The 21,259-nt window shown below is 38.6% G+C and overlaps 1 protein-coding gene across 4 annotated transcripts in view; it reads left to right on the top strand.

Annotated features, from left to right (window-relative positions):
- The window catches only part of AKT1 (AKT serine/threonine kinase 1), a 1,868,331-nt gene that overhangs the window by 986,322 nt on the left and 860,750 nt on the right, over nt 1-21,259 (top strand). The window lies entirely within an intron of this gene.

Genomic DNA, 21,259 nt, shown 5'->3' with positions numbered 1-21,259 from the left:
TACAAGCACTCATGGCTGTGGAACCTTTCATCATTTTTCATCCAGACAGGGTTTCTCTGAGGACAAGCCCTACATTTATGCCTAAGGTGGTGTCCAGTGTGGCCCTCAACCAAACCATTCACTTGCCTACCTTTTACCCAAATCCACAGAACAAGGGTGAGAAAATTCTGCATTCTTTGGACATACACAGGCAGATACGCTTCTACTTGGACAGAACTAAAACTTTCAGAAAGACTGAGCAACTTTGAGTCATATGCTGCAGGATCACAAGGAAAGGCCATCTCAAAACAGACTATTTCTAAATGGATAGGCCATTGCATCCGTTTCTGCTATTTTCAATATGGCAAACCAGTGCCTAAGGGCATTAGGCCTCATTCCACCAGCACAGCAGCCAATTCAGCAGCCTTCCCCAGAGGAGTACCAACCAAAGAAATCTTAGAGGCTGCAACTTGGAGTTCAGTGCACACTTTTACAAAGCAGTATCACTTACCTCTCTACTCTAAGTCCAGAGCAGGCTTCGCCACTGCAGTTCTGCAGGGCCTCATAGCCTCTCCTAATCCTATTTAGCCCAGCCACCCATCCTCAGCTTTGGGATTCTACCCAAGAGTAATGACTGCAACAGTGAAACACAATGAACATAGTACAGTTGTGTACCTACCATAAATGTAGATGTTCAAGTGTATTCACTGTTGCAGTCCAGGTTACCCACCCACCATCCCCCTTCTCTTTGCTGGGACTTCTCTACACTTCTTTATCCTATGCAAACTTTTTAGTGCATTTGCTTGTAGATAAAGGAAATGTTATTTTTATGCTTGCATTTCTTATTGGTATATTTTTCAGCCTACCTATTTGGGGCACCTGACATCTGGGGCAAGAAAAACTGAAGAAAATGGCGTCGGCTGCATCTTTTATTCCCCTGGCGCACTGACGTCAGGGAAGTGGTGACAGCAACCGACGCCGGACCTAGACTTTGGAATTCTGGCTGACTGCGGGTAGCCTGCCTGCAGGATAACCCAAGAGTAATGACTGCAACAGTGAATACACTCGAACATCTACATTTATGGTAGGTACACAACTGTACTTTCTGCAGGGCCTCATAGCCTCTCCTAATCCTATTTAGTCCAGCCACCCATCCTCAGCTTTGGGATTTAACCCAAGAGTAATGACTGCAACAGTGAAACACTATGAACATAGTACAGTTGTGTACCTACCATAAATGTAGATATTCGAGTGTATTCACTTTGCAGTCCAGGTTACCCACCCACCAGCCCCCTTTTCATTGCTGGGACTTATCTGTACTTCTCTATTCTATACAACCTATGTGGTGTATTTGCTTGTAGATGAAGGTAATGTTTATTTTTGTGCATGAATGCTTTATTGGCATACTTTTCAGCCTTCCTATTTGGGGGCACCTGACATCTGGGGCAAGAAAAACTGAAGAAAATGGTGTCAGCTGCATCTTTTATACCCCTGGCGCACTGACGTCAGGGAGGAGGTGACAGCAACTGATGCCGGACCTAGACTTTGGAATTCAGGCCGGCTGCGGGTAGCCTGCCAGCAGGATAACCCAAGAGTAATGACTGCAACAGTGAACACACTCGAACATCTACATTTATGGTAGGTACACAACTGTACTTTCTGATGCTGTTGTATATATTCTTGTACAGGTTCATTTTTTTTTTTTTTTTACAAGTTTGCTGCGTATTTACTGAAAAACATGCAATACCACTTTCACAGTTATAGGTTCATGTGCAAGTACTATGCTATCTGTCCTTTGAGCCTTTTTAAGCCTAGCCAACTTTCCTCAAAGGTGAAATCAAACCCGTAGCCTATGTCCGTGAGGTAAAAATCTTAACCATAATGCCAGTCGCAACTTTCTTGCAGCCGTCAGTACTTCATTGCCATGGATCTCCCTCTCTCATTTCTTTTTGTGGTCAACAAGTTTATGAAAGGAGTATTGCACATGAGGCCATCAAATGCACATTCCTGCACGTGGGGATATCAGATTTGTTCCTGAAAAAATTGACCATGCTTCCATTTGAACCTCTCTCTCTCTCTCAGGATTATTTGTGACTCATTACTTGGAAGATTGTTTTACTCATTGCTTTGATATTTGCAAGGTGAGTCTCTGAACTGCAGACTGTCATGGTGAACCAACTCTGATTTTTCTACAAGGACAGTGCTGTGTTAAGGACTAATCCATCATTTATGCCTTAAGTTATTTCTGATTTACATTAAATCATACCATCAGTCTCTCAGTGGTCTTTCCTGATCCAAAAAGCAAAGGAGAAAAGGTTCTTTACATACTATGGTTGTGCACAGGCAGCTCAGGTACTACCTTGATAGCAGAAAAATGCTCCTTAGGAATGCTGAACAGCTGTTTGTCTCCTTTACAGGAGCTAAGAAGGTTAAACCTGTCTCTAAGCAAGCTCTTGCATGATGGTTGTCGTCTGTTCTTGTTTTCTGTTACTGTCACCATGGTAAGTCTCTTCTAGGTAAGGTTAAGGTTCACTCGACTATGACCTTATCGTCTTTCATGGTGTATTGGAAAGGAGTGGACTCTAGAAGCATTCTAGAGACAGCAACCTGGTCATCTGTTCATACCTTCACAAAGCACTACACACTAGTTTCCTTTTTAAGGTCCAGAGCAGGCATTGCAAGGACCAATCTGCAGGCTTCCTGGATCCTTGTCCTTCTACCCCCTAGGTAGGTTAAGCTTTTGAAAGCTACCTAAAATGCCACTGATGTCCTCCAAGAATGAGTAGGTACCTGTCACTTCACAGGGAATGAACAGATTAGGATGGGATGCTAGCATGTTGGTGCATAAAAAATGCTAATGATTACTTTACATAGACTTCATGATTTTATACTTATTTAAAAAAAAATCCCCATCGTAAAGAAACACACTTAGTGTCATGATGTTCATAGTGTTTCACTGTTGCAGTCATTACTCTTGGGTTATCCTGCTGGCAGGCTACCCACAGTCAACCAGAATTACAAAGTCTAGGTCCGGCGTCGGTTGCTGTCGCCTCTTCCCTGACGTCAGTGCGCCAGGGGTATAAAAGATGCAGCCGACACCATTTTCTTCAGTTTTTCTTGCTGCGTGGTGCCCAAAGCAAAAGCAGTTCGCAAGTGCCGGTCGGCCGACTCCTGAGATTTTCAAATCCGAATTTCAGAACTGAAGTTTTCATTAAAGCTAAGTATCTCATTGGGGAAACTTTTTTCTTGCTCCAGACCGATGTCAGAAAAAGTTAACAGTTGTATTTCTTGTGGGAAGCAAATACCTCATAAGGATTTTCACTCTTACTGTATTCCTTGCCTAGGCCCTGATCACAACGTTGATAGCTGTCGGTTTTGTGCTAGATTTAACCAACGCACTATCAAGCGTCTGTTCGATTTTGCATTCCATTACTTTGGCCGAAGATTTAATTATATAATGCCGTCGGACCAGCCGACAACCGGAGTTTACAAAAAACACAAGGACAAGGATAGGCATCCGAGGTCCAAAACCGACGACGAGGCCTCTGCTAGGCCAGTTGCCGGTTCTCAGTGAGGCGCTTTCGCAGCCCCTGGCGCCCGCTACCTCAGAGCCACAGGCCGCTTCCGACTCTCACATGGAGCCGACTGGGCCTCTGGATACTCAAGGTATTGGACACTCTGAAATCATTCCCTCAGATGGGTCTGGAGTCGCTGAGCAGGCATCGGCTTCTGAATGTGTCTTCAGACCTACACAACTATATATTAAGCCATCTTCAACTTCAAAGACTAAAGCAGCTCTAAAGACAAAGAAACAAGTACAGCATTCTCCTACTCAGACTTCCATGCCTAAAAAACAGATGCTCAAAACAGCCGAAGATCTAATTACTTTGATCAGGGGCTCCTATTCCCCTCCTGATAAGAGGCCTAGGCAAGAGACAGAGTATGATTCTTCTGATCAGGTTTCTATTTCCTCTGATTCCTCTTCTGAACAGGATTACTCCATGCTTCCTTATGAGGATTCTGATGCTGAAGAATCCATTCCTTCAGCCTCTCCTCCTGAGGATTATTCTTTTGGGGAAACCCTGCATACAATGAGGGAGCATTTCCACTGGGAGAGCCAAGATTATTCTGAATCTAAGAAAAGGCTCAGAGACCTTTCTGCTACTTCCTCAGCACATACCCCTTGCTATTCCACCTGTTCTAGACATTGTAGATGATGTATTTTCAGAGTCCGGCTTGTCCCCTGACTCTTTACCCCCTGCACCTGCTAAGCCAGACAGATACTACAGGGTCCCGGATTCTCATAAATTCCTATATAAAAACCCTGCTGCTGACCCAGAAACTATATCTCAGGGTCCCAAAGGGGTTAAAGCTTTCACTGCAAAAAACCCTGTCCCCTCTGATAGGAATTCCAGGACTCGAGACAGATGGGGGGAAAAAGTCTACACTTCTGCTAACCCTGGCTGTAAGGGCTTTAAATTATCAGTTTCATATGCTTAAATATCAGCAATATTTAATGTCATTGCTTAAACAGAAATTGTTGACAAATACTGAATGTTCAGAGAACAAGGAATTGCAGGATTTATTGCATGCAACTGAACAAGTGGGAAAGCATACTTTGCAATGTGGTTATGATTCACTGGAGGCCTCTTGCAGGGCCACTGTTACAGGTTCTGTGATTAGAAGGCATGCTTGGTTAAAGGAACAGAATCTGCCTGATCATGTTAAAGCAAAATTATTAGATGCACCATTACAGCATGACACTTTGTTTGGTACTAAAGCAGAAGAGGTGTTGAAAAAAATGGAGGATAAAGCAAAATCCATGCAGACAGTCGAGGATTTCTTACAGGTACAGCCACCCAGGTTTAGCAGGAACTGGCCTTCTAAAAATTGGTCCTTTCCAGTGTCAAACAGACCACAAAGAGGCAGATACAGGCGTCCCAGAGGCAGATCTCCGCCCCAAGGCTCATACAGGCCTAAACAAATGGGGTGCTCCTACCTCCAAAAGTGGAGAAGACAAATCACAACCTTACAGGAAACAATCCCAATGACTTTCCTCTACCAGATCCAAGCACTTTTCTTTTGGCAGCATCCGTAGGGGGAAAATTAGCACTTTTTTCATCAAATTGCAAATGGTTACCCAAGACAAATGGGTCCTGAACATAGTGTCCCAAGGCTACAGGTTCCATTTTCACACACTACCAAGGGCAAAAGGTATGCCAGACCTGCCACACAATCAATGGGCAGAGGCACAAAAACAAATTGCAGCCCTCATGGACATGAGGGGGCCATTCAGCAAGTGCCACAACAAGAACAGGGGCAAGGATTTTACTCCAGACTTTTCCTAGTACCCAGAAAGGGCAAAACCTGGAGACCAATACTGGACCTGTCCATACTAAATACATTTCTGGGAGTTCCAAAATTCAAGATGTTGACTCTACAGTAGCTACTGCCCAAGCTGGGCAAGAAGGCTTGGCTCGTAACTTTGGACCTAAAAGAGGCATACCTGCATGTCCCAATCAGACAATCTTGCAGAAGATACCTCAGATTCATAGCTGGCTCAATGCATTACCAATTCTCTGCACTGCGCTTTGGCTTATCTACTGCACCCAGGGTCTTCACAAAATGCCTGGCACCAGTAATTGCGTTTTGCAGACAAAAAGGAATTCAAATATATCCCTACTTGGACGACTGCCTAATTCAAGCAGGGAACAAAGACATTCTTCTAAAGCATCTGGCGTTTGTAGAAAGATTACGGATTGGCCTAGGGTACACAGTAAATGAAAAGAAATCAAAACTAGTGCCCTCTCAAGAGATAATATTCCTGGGTGCAAGCTTAATTACAACTGCCCAGATGGCTTATCTCATGCCAGACAAACAAAAGCAACTGACTACTTACTTCAAGAAATTGGCAACAAAAACCCACCTATCTGCAAGGAAAATCCTGCAGGCCTTGGGTTTCATGGCATCCTGCATTCTACTAATTCCATATGCCAGACTGCATATGAGGAAACTACAAGGGTATCTAAAAAGTGTTTGGACTCAGCATTGCCACAGCCTAGAGACAGTGATTGCACTCATTCCCTGCATACAACAGGAGTTTCGATGGTGGGCAGAAGCCTGTCACCACAACAAGGGTCTGCCATTCAGTTTACCCACAGCCTGACAGATACTGACAACGGATGCATCAGATTATGCCTGGGGGGCCCATATGGCAGGAAAATGTATTCAGGGCACATGGCCTGCAAACCAGATGCATCTTCACATCAATCAAAAAGAGATGCTAGCTGTTCAAAATGCCCTGACAGCTTTCAAGGACCTGCTTCATCCAGGACAGTTACTGATAAAGACAGACAACACTACGGTCATTTGGTGCATAAACAAGCAGGGAAACTGGATCCACAAGTCTTCAGCATGATAATAAGGAAATGGGGATGCCCAGACATAGATCTATTTGCCTCTCCTCACAACTGCCAATTGCAGAGATTTTGCACAAGGATTTATCACACGCAAGCATGGAAAGTGGATGCCCTATCCTTCAGCTGGAAAAATCTAACAGTATATGCTTTTCCCCCACTGTCTCTCCTTCCCAGGGTACTCCTAAAGGTCAGACGAGAAGCCAAAAATGATACTGATTGCACCAGACTGGCCACGCCAGCACTGATACCCAATCCTAAAGAGCTTGTCTCAAGGTCCAGCATGGATATTGCCTCAGACTTCTCACTTGCTAACCCAACAAAACAATCAGATCCTGCACATCCAACTCAGGACCTTAAATCTGGCAGCATGGTGGATAATGTAGCCATTCAGAACACTCCTCTTTCAAAAGCTGTTATGGATGTTATCTTGGAGGCCAGGAGGCCCAGTACCAGAAAATCTTATGCAGAAAAATGGAAGAGATTCTGTGCTTGGAACCAGGAACAAGGCATTGACACGTGTGTACCAAATATCCATCAGATTTTACAATACCTAACTGATGCTGAACAAAGGCCTTTCTTTCTCATCAATTAAGATTCATGCCTCTGCCATTTCAGGCCATTACAATACGGAACCACCTATCTTTTCTCATCCTTTAATAAGGCAGTACCTCAGAGGGGCTAAAAACATTAGACCTCCAAGGAGAGCACCAATTCCGGCCTGGGACCTCAATTATGTTTTGGAAAAACTCACACTGCCTCCTTTTGAGCCAGCATCAACAGCAGATATAAAATTCTTATCCTGGAAAACAGCTCTGCTGCTAGCAATAATCTCTGCAAGGCGAGTCTCGGAGTTACAAGCACTCATGGCTGTGGAACCTTTCATCATTTTTCATCCAGACAGGGTTTCTCTGAGGACAAACCCTACATGTATGCCTAAGGTGGTGTCCAGTGTAGCCCTCAACCAAACCATTCACTTGTCTACCTTTTATCCAAATCCGCAGAACAAGGGTGAGAAAATTCTGCATTCTTTGGACATACACAGGCAATTATGCTTCTACTTGGACAGAACTATAGCTTTCAGAAAGACTGAGCGACTTTTAGTGTCATATGCTGCAAGATCACAAGGAAAGGCGATCTCAAAACAGACTATTTCTAAATGGATAGGTCATTACATCCATTTTTGCTATTTTCAACATGGCAAATCAGTGCCTAAGGGGCATTAGGCCTCATTCCACCAGAGCAGCAGCCACTTCAGCAGCCTTCCTCAGAGGAGTACCAACCAAAGATATCTTAGAGGCTGCAACTTGGAGTTCAGTGCACACCTTCACAAAGCACTACCACTTACCTCTTTACTCTAAGTCCAGAGCAGGCTTTGCCATTGCAGTTCTGCAGGGCCTCATAGCCTCTCATAATCCTATTTAGCCCAGCCACCCATTCTCAGCTTTGGGATTCAACCCAAGAGTAATGACTGCAACAGTGCAACACTATGAACATAGTACAGTTGTGTACCTGCCATAAATGTAGATGTTCGAGTGTATTCACTGCTGCAGTCCAGGATACCCACCCACCATCCCCCTTTTTTCTTTGCTGGGACTTATCTGCACTTCTCTATCCTATACAACCTGTTTGGTGTATTTGCTTGTAGATGAAGGAAATGTTTTTTGTGCATGCATTTTTATTGGCATATTTTTCAGCCTACCAATTTGGGGGCACCTGACATCTGGGGCAAGAAAAACTGAAGAAAATGGTGTCTGCTGCATCTTTTATACCCCTGGCGCACTGACGTCAGGGAAGAGGCGACAGCAACCGATGCCGGACCTAGACTTTGGAATTCTGGCCGACTGAGGGTAGCCTGCCAGCAGGATAACCCAAAAGTAATGACTGCAACAGTGAATACACTCGAACATCTACATTTATGGTAGGTACACAACTGTACTTTTTATGCCTGTCCTGTATCATGTGATTTTTTTCTGTATAGTATGCCGAGCACACAGGATACCATGCTACATGTCATGCACATATCAAGTAGGTGGCTTGCAAGTTTGGGTAGTGCTTTGTGTGCTGCAAAAATATATGGCATATTGAAAGTGCTAAGTATAGCTTTGTTCACTTTTTCTGCATTTCTTTTCTGAAAAATTATACAAAAGATAAAACAAAATCACTGGAAAATTAATTGATGTTCAAATACGGTATAAAGTTCAAAAAACACCAAGAATAGTCTGAATTAAACTCTATTCAAATAAGAGTAAATGCTTTTGTCTACATGAAGTAAGTCACAACTTCAGACTTTATGGTCTGAGCTAAGCACTCTTTCATTTAAATGACACACCCTATCACATCATCATTAAAACTGACAAACATTACATCATAGATACATCATAGATATAAATCTTTATAACCTTTCTACTTCAAAGAACTCGCAAAATTTAGAGTCATTGATACCCATTTTTCCAAAGCATTTATTTTGTGTTTTGCAATTTGTGATGCAAAAGGTTTTTATTCTAGATCATCAGGTGAAAAGTTTTAGAAAAGGGGGGAGAAAATTCTGTAGAAGTATGAGAGTTCAGATTGCAGATTTTATTAAATGGTTTGCCTAGTCACTGCTGTCCACTAGTACACCAAGTAAATTATGTGGGGTAAATTTACAGTTTCCCCAGCAGTTGGAGCCTGCAGGTCTCAAACTTGTATACTTGGCTTTTAGTCAAGTGCACAAGTACTGCATGTGGCAGATACTGTTTGATTGGTGGGGGGGATCCACACTTAAGATTAGAGACCTACTGGAACCATTTTTTTGAAGGCGAGAAATTCTCTTGGGTGTTGATTGTGACCTCTAAAAGAGTAGAGCCTCTGGTGCCCGGTTATGTTGATTTAATTGACAGGTAATGTTCTCCCTGCAGTTCCAAATATACTAAGTTCTCAGATTGTGGAAAAACAGCTAATAATGCAATCTTTCAGGCTAGAATATCTACACCTGCAGATTGTAAAAACAAGGAGGAAGCAATTGTCCACTGTTTTGGTGTGAGCACCTCATACAAATGTGTTTTCTATCTAGTAATGTAGTTTGGGTTTCCTTTTAATGTGAGGTACTGAAAAGTGCTTTTTATTCATTGTTTAAAAGACTATAAACTTTCAAGATTTGCTGTGGTTACCAGATGTTGAGACGGGACCATCAGAGACATTGACTTTTGTCAGTGATTTCTGTGTCAGGACTTCAACACAGTCTCACTTCTGTACTCAGTGAATCAGAGATTGTGGGCCATGGTAATGCTTTTCACTAGACCATAGAATGCTAAGATGGACACATCATAGGAAAGTTACTAGGTTAATGACCCTAGGGCCCTTGCAAGCCTAGCCAAGTTCTACCATTATTTCCACGATTAGCACCTAAAACCCATGTCCAAGAGGGATGCAGGTAGAATCCCCGGGGTGAATTTATGGTTACCCATCCAGTTATCCAGATTGCATTCGAAGAAGGCCTATGAGGTGCTCTGTTTGACATGAAGTGCGAGTCTGTTCCAAAGGTGTGGTAACCTCTGGGAGACAAATCTGTCCCTCCAGCAGGTTCTGTTAATGTCACATACCAGGTTAAGGTCTTTAGAGTGAGTAACCAGTGTACCATTTGAATTGCAGATATGCAGCATTTCCAGTAAAGCAGGGTCAGAGATCACCTTGTATGCAAGGCAGAGATCACCTCTGAGTAGTCTGTATGAAACAGAATAAAGTGACAGTAATTTCAGACGATGCACATAAGACAGATGCGGAAGACCTTGAATTTTCCTTGTGGGGAACCTTTGTGGTTTCTGCAATTGCTGCAGGTCCCTCGAAAGGTACATTCCAAAAGGGGCATTGTACGCCGTTATTGGCCTGATGAGGGAAGAGTACAGGGAGGTTATAACTTTTTTTTTTTTTTTTTTTTTTTTTTTGAGGCAATGCCCTTATGAGATGAGCAATATAGAATGCACTTCTTACCACTGTGGAGACATGGTGATCAAAGGTAAGATTAATGGCACCTGTGTGCACAAGTCTCTAAACACTGAGTGCATACTTAGGATGTTGATATTGATGTGGTAGTTAGCAGAAACATCATTCTTACCGAAAGGGATGATAATGCACTTTTTCGTATTGAGTTTAAGGCCATGACTTTGGCACAAATCATTTGTTTAAGACCCTCCTGTAGGATGTTGACATCATTTGGAGATTCTGTGACTGCTTCCAGTTTGCAGTCATCAGCAAACTTTGTCAGCCAAAGACCTTTAGTTTTTGCTTGCACTTCAGAGAAATAAATTCTAAAAAGCAGAGGTCCCAGGACTGATACCTGTGGAACACCACTGGTTACTGGTCTGCTGTTGGAGGAGTATTCTCCGATTTTGACTATATATATATATATATATATATATATATATATATATATATATATATATATATAGATACACACGTGTGTGTGTGTGTGTGTGTGTGTGTGTGTGTGTGTATCTATATCTATATCTATATATATATATATAGAGAGAGAGATAGCTAGACTATATGTGTTTTGCTAGAGGAGCAACTGAATCCTATATTTAAAAAAATGACTTGATTTTTCACTAAAGAGGAAGGGGATTTGTCTTGGCCTAATGGATAAACTTTGCATTTGGTCTTGTAGGTAATCAGTCTAGGGTGTCTCATGGCAGATTTTGGAGATCTCCCTGTGGATATGTAGCAGAAAAGAAAGCACTGCAGTTGCTGTACTTTGAAAGGGGAGTTGGCTGTCTTACCACTACATCAAAGCACCCCCAGCCCTTAAACTGAAGTTCAGTTGAAGAAGCCTAGATCGGAAGAACACCAAGCAGTGTTTTTCTGTACCAACAGTGGGAGACAGGAGTTAGTATTGGCCTTTCTTTTCTGAATTTCACCATAAATGTACATATTGCCATGCCCCCTTTGTTGGCAACATTTTTGGTAGCATTGTATCCTCTTGGAGAATGTATACGTTTGCTATCTTTAGCACCCCTTCCTTACCTGGTTTTCTAAGCAGTGTCCTAATGAGGATGAGCCTTGATCGATGGGATTGTTGTGCGACTCAAAGGGCACAGCAGGTTTTTCAGTTCCTAAAAGATGTGGATTACCAGTAAGAAAATACCGTATTTGGAAATTAGTAGTAGTAGTAAATGTATTACGTCTTTTAAAATCAGGGGTGTCCCATCATTTTAACACCTTTATTGAATTATCACTTGTGACACAGGCAAATTTATATTTATAACTGAAGAAAGCAAGGCACAGAAACATGACTGGAAGCATAAAATGTTAATTTTAATGAAGTAAGCGCGTTCACACCAAATACTAGTGTTTCTTCAGACCATATAAAAAACTACTTAGCAAACACTTTTAATATATTCACTCTCATTCAAAGCAGCCAATAAACACCAGAGAAGGGTAAAAACTTAGCTACAGCTTGTATTATTTAAAGAGACATTGTGCTTTCAGTGCAGGTTTAATAGAAACCCTGTCATTTAGACCTGGGTATTTATCAGCTTGCCATAAAATAATCCAATGCAATTCTCTGCTTTGTGAAATTTTTCACATCTCCTCCACGTATATTTTCAGAAATAATTTCAACAACTTGAAATCTAAAGTCTTGTTCATTTTCATTCTGCATGCAGTGTCTGGCTAGTGCATTTATAGTGTCACAATTCCTAATACAATACATATGCTCTCTGACTCGTTCCATCAGTGACCTGTTAATTTTTCCTACATAGAAACAGTGGCAAACTGTGCATGTCCCTAGATAAATCAAATTCCAGGTTTGACAGTTATCTTTAACTTCAAATTTATACTCAAACTGGGTGACTGGATGAATAAAACATGCTGATGTGTATTAATAAATGTACAGAAATTGCATGCAAGGCATTGTTTAGTACCTGCCCAACCACCACCTAGTCTCATATCTTTTTCTTTTGCATTTTTATAACAAAGCTGCCTTTAAAGAGATTCTTGTTCTTAAAAGCAAAATTTGGTGTTTGGCCAACAACTTTTGAAATATCATTGTCTAAGCTCAATAGAGACCAATTCCACTTAATGTTCATTATGCCGGTCATATCACTAGTGTAAAATAGAGACATAGGCACACTATTCCTGGGGAGACTTTGCTTCAAAGACTTGGTTTGAAAAATATGGTTTTGCCTTATTTACCCTTTGTGTAACCCATACCAATGTTCCTTTCAACCTCACATGCTTTATAGCCCCTTTCATGAAATTCTTTTATAAGCATCTGGACATCTTGCCTAAAAATTTCATCACAATTATTCAGTCTTGACACGCACATTGTTTCCGCTAAAAACTCTACCAGTGCTGGTCTTTCATTTAGGACCCCTTATTTCTTTCTCTTTTCCTATACTCTGATAGTGAAAGCGATCTCTAACCTGTAGTCCAAATAAATTATCGGCCTCGTCCCATTCTATTACCTTTCTGAAAAATTATATAGTGCTATTGTTGTTACTATGGTGCTGCTTACTGTGATGGATTTGAAGTCTTCTTAAGACAGTCAGTCTTGTTGGCTGGATTCTGCTGAATTCAATGTCTTGTTATAGTTGCAGTCACAGTCTGTTGGATACAGAAACTTGCAGAATATACACTGATGAGAGAATATACTTTGCAGCACCTGTCTTTAAGAGCAGTAACCAGTACCTTTTATAATAAACCACACATACTTCTGTTACAGCTTCGGAAGCTGTTCTGCTTTACTTCTCATATAGTTCAGATGATGTGAGAGATATAACATTTACCTCGGGACAAATGTGTCCCTACCAATACCCCTAACATAACTGGATTTAATACAGACTTTATATATATTTTTAGTTAAGCACTCCCTCTTGGTTTTGGAAAGATATACTGCCTTGATGACACAAATGCTGACACATCTGTTTTGGTGTAAATGCTAATAAGTGCAGAAAAGCATATTTTTAAGGAAACACCTTGTGGATAAACTTTCTTAGAAAAGCGTATTTTTAAACTTTTTTAGAAAAGCATATTTTTCAAGGAAACGCCTTGTGGATAGACACATGTCCTGTTGTCCATTCTTTAAAGAAAGCACATTAGTTTTTTTTCTGATATATCCTGTTTTTTTACATTCTTGCCAAGTCTGCAAGAAGTCAGCTTTCTTGATGTGTGTGTAATACACTCATAAGCAAGTTCTTTATTTTTTTAAGCCACAGTCATTTAGTATGGATGCTAATCGCATATTACTAAACTCTGTTTCTGCATTTAAGCAAGCTTTGTATTATTCCTTATTTATGTTGCATATTTGTAGCAAAGTTACTTTCAACCTTAAAACCTAAACCTTGTTGAACATAATCTTAAAATTCCTTTTTATTTTAAAACATACTTAAAACACTTTATACTGATATGTATTTTTGATCACATTATATAGAAAACACATTAAGAAACAAAATCTTTAGTCTTCTTTTGATACACAAGTCAAAATGCAATTTTACATAGTTAATACAGTGATATCAAGTATTATTTCTAAAACTGAATGTATTTAACTTTTTCTTTTACAGACCATTCTGTGAAAATATTTTATCAGTTATGAGCTGTGTCTGCTTTAGTTTTATTTTTAACTTGATTAATTTATTATTTTGCAATCACAGAATTTAATTTATGACTTAGTACTCTTTATTAACTCTTTGCAACTGTTGAATTAACTCTCTACTTTTATTAATTATTTTATATCAAAAGATTAGAGATAGACTAATGTCTATAAGAGACAAGAACTATGTGCTACTCCAAGCATTTCATGTCTCTGAACTGCCCACTAACATAAAGAATGCTATTTACATATCAGTCCATTAGCTGTATGAGTAAAATATTTTAATATAATTTTCCTCTAACTGGGATAACTAATACTAGTACAGATAAAATGATGGTCCAAAAACCAATAATAAGACTCCAACTTAAAACCAGTGATAATATTACAACTTGACAAATTACTTTTGAACTTATTACAATGTATCTTGTACAGTATATATTTACACAGACTGTTTGCTATTCATGCATTTCAATCTAGTAGCTATCCTGGACCCATTTTTTTAATCTTGTTTTTTTTTCACAGATATTCATTAATAGACATTAGTTTCATTTGTACTGAATTATTTTGTATTTGTACATAGTCCAATCTACAAATTTAGTAACATTAACATCAAGCAAAATCTTGGAAAATTCTTACGTCTCTTTAGAAGTATCTAGTGGAATTGCCACCAGAGGCAACTAGGCATTTTTCATACCAACATTGTCTTGCCAAAAACTTTTTAAAAATAGTGACATTTCTTGTTCAATTTTTTTACATATCTTTACTCTCTTTTGTTTAGCTTTAATAATGCAATTTTAAGTCATCTATGGTATAGCTTTATACTTTAACAGGTTGTAAATACAATGTAATACTAATAACTAGCATGATGGCTATTAGCAACTTGCAAAATATCTTACCCTGTCAGGTTTAATCCAGTGTTTCTAATGCACTAATACCTGTTTTTCCCTCCCCCCCTAAAAGAGTATTGTCAAAAAGGAATGAGATATTATTTCTTCTCTGTAGCTTTATTTTAGACCCTTTTGCAATACATACTGCTCACACAGTCAGTGTAAAACTGGGGAAGTACCCCTCCCCCTGTAGTACTGTAGTATTGTTTATTTGCTTTATTAATGTATGTCAGCCCAACACTTTGGTTATACATTTGCTTTATTGTGTTATTAAACTATAGACCTTTGTCTGATTTGATCATTTTTTGGCTGTTTTTAATGACAGAATATTTTTTTTTCTGTTGCCTTTGCTGTCTACTACTACTTGTAGTTATTTGTACCCTCCTGTGTAATTGACTTGAACTGTATGTATACTATAACCCATCTGCTGGCTATACTTGATGTAACTGAGGTTTTTTACGTTTAACCTTTATGCACAATTGTGATATTTTATTACACTTACCAAATAATGTTGCATGTGAACATTTTAACAATTATGTTTTAATAAGTTTTTAGAAAAAAACTCAAGCCACTTGTTTGGCAATCAGTCTTGTTTCTGATCTTATCTGCTCAACATTTCCTGTAACTATTCATCCAGTCTAGGAAGGTCTGAGCTCACATTTCAGTATTTTTTATTTATTTAACTGCTCTGCCATTCATTTTACAAAGACTGTTTGACTAATTCCATCCGTGATTTTATTTCTTTTTAAAATTGAGAACTTTAACTGGTGTAGTGTTACTATACAATTATAAAAAAAAATGTAAAAAAATAAATAGATATTAGCTTAACTAGCACATGTTTATATTTATATTTGCTGTTGTCTGCCTGTTATTCTTGTGCATTGTATAAAAAGAAAATACGTGCATGTCAGTCTTGTGACTTTAAATCTTTATACAAGCATGTCAGTGTTGTGACTTTAAATCTTTACTATTATTAACTATTTAAATCTTTACTATTATTAACTATTTTTATTTAATTTTTATACACTAGAACTGTTGTGTTTACCTTTTGACTATGCTATGAGAATGGCAGTCATATGCTCTACTTTACTGTAGTACTGATAAATATCTTGCTTTAATTGAATGGAAGTTTTGAACATTTGAGAATTTATATTTTGCCATCCTACCATGTATGCTTAACCATTTTTAAAACACAAACATATTATAAAATATATCTCTTTTGTACAGATCAGCTGTAGTTTCATGTTCTTTCCCAATGTATGTCGGAAGTCAGTCCTTGTCAGTTTAGCTAATCTATTTTCTTCATCTTGCAACTGCTGTTGAAGAGTTTCCTGTAATGTTGCATGGTCTTTCTGACATTCTTTAGTAACCTGTTCTGCTGAATTTAAAACTCCTATGCAGTTTTGGAAAAATGTTTGTATAACTTGTCTAAGCTTCCTGAATGCATTGTGTCTGTCTCTTAGAAGTTTATTTCATTCTTTTGTAACAAAATGTACTAGAGGTCCTATCAGTAACTGATTTGACTCCTGTTGTAACTCTGAGATAAACCTTTTACATGTGGTGACAGAACATAACTGTTCAACATCTGAATCACACAATAAACATTTGGCATACCCCACATGGTTTTCTTTGAGATACCAGTCAAATATTGTAATACATTTGCATAATGCCTTAATATCAGCCTGCCCTAATAAGGTTTTGCATTTACTAATGTGCTGTGTATACCAACAGTGCAATTTACTAAAGCTTGGTTTACTCCTGCATGAATTATGTCTAATAATATCCATACTGTCTAATAGCGTCCATACTACAGATGTGACACAGAAAAAAGCCTTACCAGTTAGCAAGAAAACAGGTGATCAGGCTGTTGATGGCTGGAAATTTTTCAAAGTCACTTGAGAAGCTGGTGAAGCACAACAGGCAGCAAACTGCTGTTAAAGTAGATATCCACCTTTTCTTGGATAATTTTTGGCACTGCGACTTTCCTGAACTACAGTCTCACTGGATTCAGACGTCTGAAAAAACTTTACTGCTGTAAGCTGCATAAACTGGAATACTTCTGCTTAGGATTTACACATACATACAAATGTTAGTTACTGCAATTTGACTGAAGTGACCCTCTGCAGGGCTTACCCTTCCCTCTGTGTTCGAATGCAGGTAGGCCCGCCATTGAAAAAATGGATGCAGGATAGCTACTAGATTGAAATGCATGAATAGCAAACAGTCTGTGTAAATACATACTGTACAGGATACATTGTAATAAGTTCAAAAGTAATTTGTCAAGTTGTAATATTACTGGTTTTAAGTTGGAGTCTTATTATTGGTTTTTGGACCATCATTTTATCTGTACTAGTATTGGTTACCCCAGTTACAGGAAGATTATATTAAAATATTGTACTCATACAGCTAATGGAATAATATGTACATATCATTCTTTATGTTAATAGACAGTTCAGAGACATGAAATTCTTGAGTAGCACATAGTTCTTGTCTCTTATAGATATTAGTCTATCTCTAATCTTTTGATATAAAATAATAAAGGTAGAGTTAATTCAACAGTTGCAAAGAGTTAGTAAGAGTACTAAGTCATAAATTAAATTCTGTGATTGCAAAATAATAAATTAATCAAGTTAAAAAAATAAAACTAAAGCAGACACAGCTCATAACTGATAAAATATTTTCACAGAATGGTCTGTAAAAGAGAAGGTTGTTAAATACATTCAGTTTTAGTAGTAATAGTTGATATCATTGTATTAACTATGTAAAAATTGCATTTTGACTTGTGTATCAAAAGAAGACTAAAGATTTTGTTTCTTAATGTGTTTTCTATATAATGTGGTCAAAAATACATAGCAGTATAAAGTGTTTAAGTATGTTTTAAAATAAAAAGAGGGAATTGTAAGATTATGCTCAACAAGGTTTTAAGGTTGAAAGTAACTTTGCGACAGATATGCAACATAAATAAGGAATAAGCTAAAGCTTGCTTAAATGCAGAAACAAAGTTTAGTAATATTTGATTAGCATCCATACTAAATATGACTGTGGCTTAAAAAAATAAGGAACTTGCTTATGAGTGTATTACACACACATCAAGCAAGTTCCTTATTTTTAAGCCAGTCATTTAGTATGGATGCTAATCACACATTACTAAACTCTGTTTCTGCATTTAAGCAAGCTTTATCTTATTCCTTATTTATGTTGCATATTTGTAGCAAAGTTACTTTCAACGTTAAAACCTTGTTGAGCATAATCTTACACTTTCCCTGTCTAGTTATTTGCTCCCAATACTTTGATTCCTTTGTCAGCTTTCTCCAATAAATTCCAACCCCCTCTTACCTGTTTATAAGAAAATGCACGTGAAAGTATTTTCCATAGCAATGCCATAACAGTGCAAATCCAGATTAAAATTTACCTAAAAACTCTATAATGATGTATGTTAAAAGATGGTGAAAAGTAGTTGTCTGAAATTATCATGTTTCTTGCACAACCACAGTGAGATGTGTGACTGCTTGTTGTTGTAGAAATGGTCTGTACCAGCACAAACTGTTGAAGTGACATTGCAGACTATGTGTACCAGGTGTGCATCTGTGATAACAGATCTAGACTTGGCTTTCACAGTTTTAATTCTGGAGAAAAGCTGCTCACAGCAGTATGTGCAGCCAGAAAGTGCAGTTAATGTCATGGCATTTGTTATGAGCTTTGGGTATATTTCTGCAGGCATGTGATGACTGTAAAAATTCAGAAGCCTATTCTCTTTGAAATCTCTCTGTTAGTGTTGTTGGGAAGTTTAACGAGTTCTAACTGCAGTGTGTCAGGAGCTGTACAGGGGTCAACTACAAATGGGTCTCCACAAAGATCTGCATCGCATTGTGGTGTTTTTAGATGCACTCACACCTGAGTCTGCATTCATCAGTGACCTTAACTAGTAGGGCAGTGTATTTTGTATAATTGTATGGTATGAACAGGCCTTGTACTAAGGCTTGGGCAAATGCATGTACAGCAGTTACAGCTGTTGAATGACTGAAACTATAAGTTCTTAATCTGTTAATTGCTTCTTCCCCTGTAGTTTGATAGGTATCCTACAGGAAAAGCCAGGTTATTTAACCACAAATTGTCTTCCAAGAATGTGATATCTTTACCATTGCTTGACATAAAGTATTGTGTTACCTCATGTAATGATCCAAATCTGCCTAGTGTTGCTGCCCTTCTAGTATGTCATCATGCTGTGTTCTTATTTATTCAAGAATTACTTTAAACTGTCAGTAATTCAGACCCCTTAATCTTGTAAAGTTAACAGTTGCAGTGACCATTTCCATGACCTCTCTCATTCCAAGTGTTTTAGCCAACAGGATCTCTCTCTTGTTAATGTAAACATCTGTATTTAATCACATCTAAACTCAGTTAAAACAGTGACACAGTTACAGATGCATAGAAATAAAAGAAAACAAACCATAGTAGGATTTTGTTCATGCAGTAATGTACATTGTTCCTTTCTAACAGTTATTCACTCCAACATCACTGCCTTCCCTTAAACCTTACTCCTCATTTTTTCTGCATGTATTGTTTCCACAGATTCCATTTACTTCCATGTAATTTTCTCTTTTCGTTTTCTAAGAATCAGCCTCTAGTTCTTTTGTCTCTTTTACAGTGGTCAGTACTTCACATACAGTTGGTTTATATTTTGATTTCCATTTTCTAATAAGTGATTTTTCAGTAGTCAGTAACATTAAACTTGTCCCTGCTCAAAAGAATCATTTCCCTAGTTAAAATGATTTGTTCTGCCAACTTTTCTGATTAAAAACACTGTAGGGAATTGTTATAAAATCTACCAACTCTTTATATTCCCCGAACACGTTCCCAATTACATTTCTCTTCCCCATCATACCTCCAGTATTTGCTTATCTACCTGATGAAAATGATCTGAAGTCTGCTTGGGGTGTAAAATATCTGTGCAAACATTTCAAAAGAACCTTCTGGACTTTGTTCCATACTGGCACACTTGTCCTCTTTTTAGATTATAGCATTGTCTGTCACACATTCCTGTGGCACTGGCTTCATCATTAAAGTTACAAATTCACTTTTCTTCCATGTTATGGAGAGAGACCCCTCATTTGCAACTTTACGTAGTTTTGCTTCAGTCAACTTCATTTTTTTCCAGCACCTGTTTCATTTGATCAAAAACTGCTATTCCTGCTATAATGCCCTTCTTTGCACAAGTATTCAGCAGTTAGTTCTTCCAGCACATCAAAAGATTTGCCAACCCATCGAATGAATATGGCCGGTTAAGCATTGTGCTCAACATCAGTACTTTCACTGAGTATCAAACTGGAAAACTGCAACAATTGTCGTTTTATTTTTGAGGACAAGTTCTCCACTCGTATTGCAGTAATGTAATTAGAGAGACTGTGATTTCCCATTGTTAGTTTTTTTGTAGACAGGCCTCATGTATAAATATTCTATGGTAGCCTTTTTCAAACTCTCCATCTGAAAATGTCCCCCCCTTTTTTAATTTGTTCTGCTATTAAGTTTGCTGACTTTCATTGCTACGTCTTACTCTGGCTTGCTATTTTGGGGAAAAAAAACTGCTGGCTGCTAAAACTTTGTTTTGGGGTTTTTACTTTTAGTCCTCAGTTGTCCGATGATTCTGTCAAATTTGGAATTGTGCTTTGTAGTGTAATGGCACTTAATGTTGTACTAGTTGGGTGCAGCTATAGTTACCTCCCAAATTAAACACAACACTATGCTGTTCAGGTGTGAAATAGTCCTCAGACCATGAACTTTGAAAAACACAACCTTCACTGTCAGTCTTGCTTTTCAGCATTGTGATGAATACTTGTTGGAAAATTAACCATTCTTATGTCACACACCTTTTGAAGAGCTAAACATAATATGTTAGAGAGCCTCACTAGGGCCCCCAAGAGTACCAACATCAACTGTGGCACAAACTCCCTGGGAAGACTCTGTGCATGCACACACACACACAATGCAGACTCACTGTTGCCCCCCACCAAAAAGTAATCCATGATCAGTATACCCCTGCCAAAAAGCGAGAGGTACTGATTATATACTGCTGCTGTCTGCTTATGATGAACATGAAGTAGATAACCACAGTACTGTATTTCAGTCACTGGTCACAGCAAAAAACACTAAAATCTTCATCCTGTATCCTTTAATTACTATTTTTTTTTACCAATTCAACTACATCAGTCTAATTCCCAAACTGTTACAACAGATAAGCAAGCACCAATGAAAAGAGAGTATAGTGGAAGTGTAATCTTGGCATACAAAATGGCTGCACAGTGAGCAACAGCTTAATTTCATCTGTCAGTGCGAAAACAGAAACTGAGAAAAAAGGACCAGTGAATTTGTAAACTTGGGTAACATTCAGTTACTGGCTAGTAAGTATACTG

The sequence above is a fragment of the Protopterus annectens genome, chromosome 6.part0, assembly GCF_019279795.1.
Source record: "Protopterus annectens isolate FY-2018-M chromosome 6.part0, PAN1.0, whole genome shotgun sequence".
NCBI lineage: Eukaryota > Metazoa > Chordata > Ceratodontiformes > Protopteridae > Protopterus > Protopterus annectens.
This window is presented reverse-complemented; position numbering and strand designations above follow the sequence as displayed.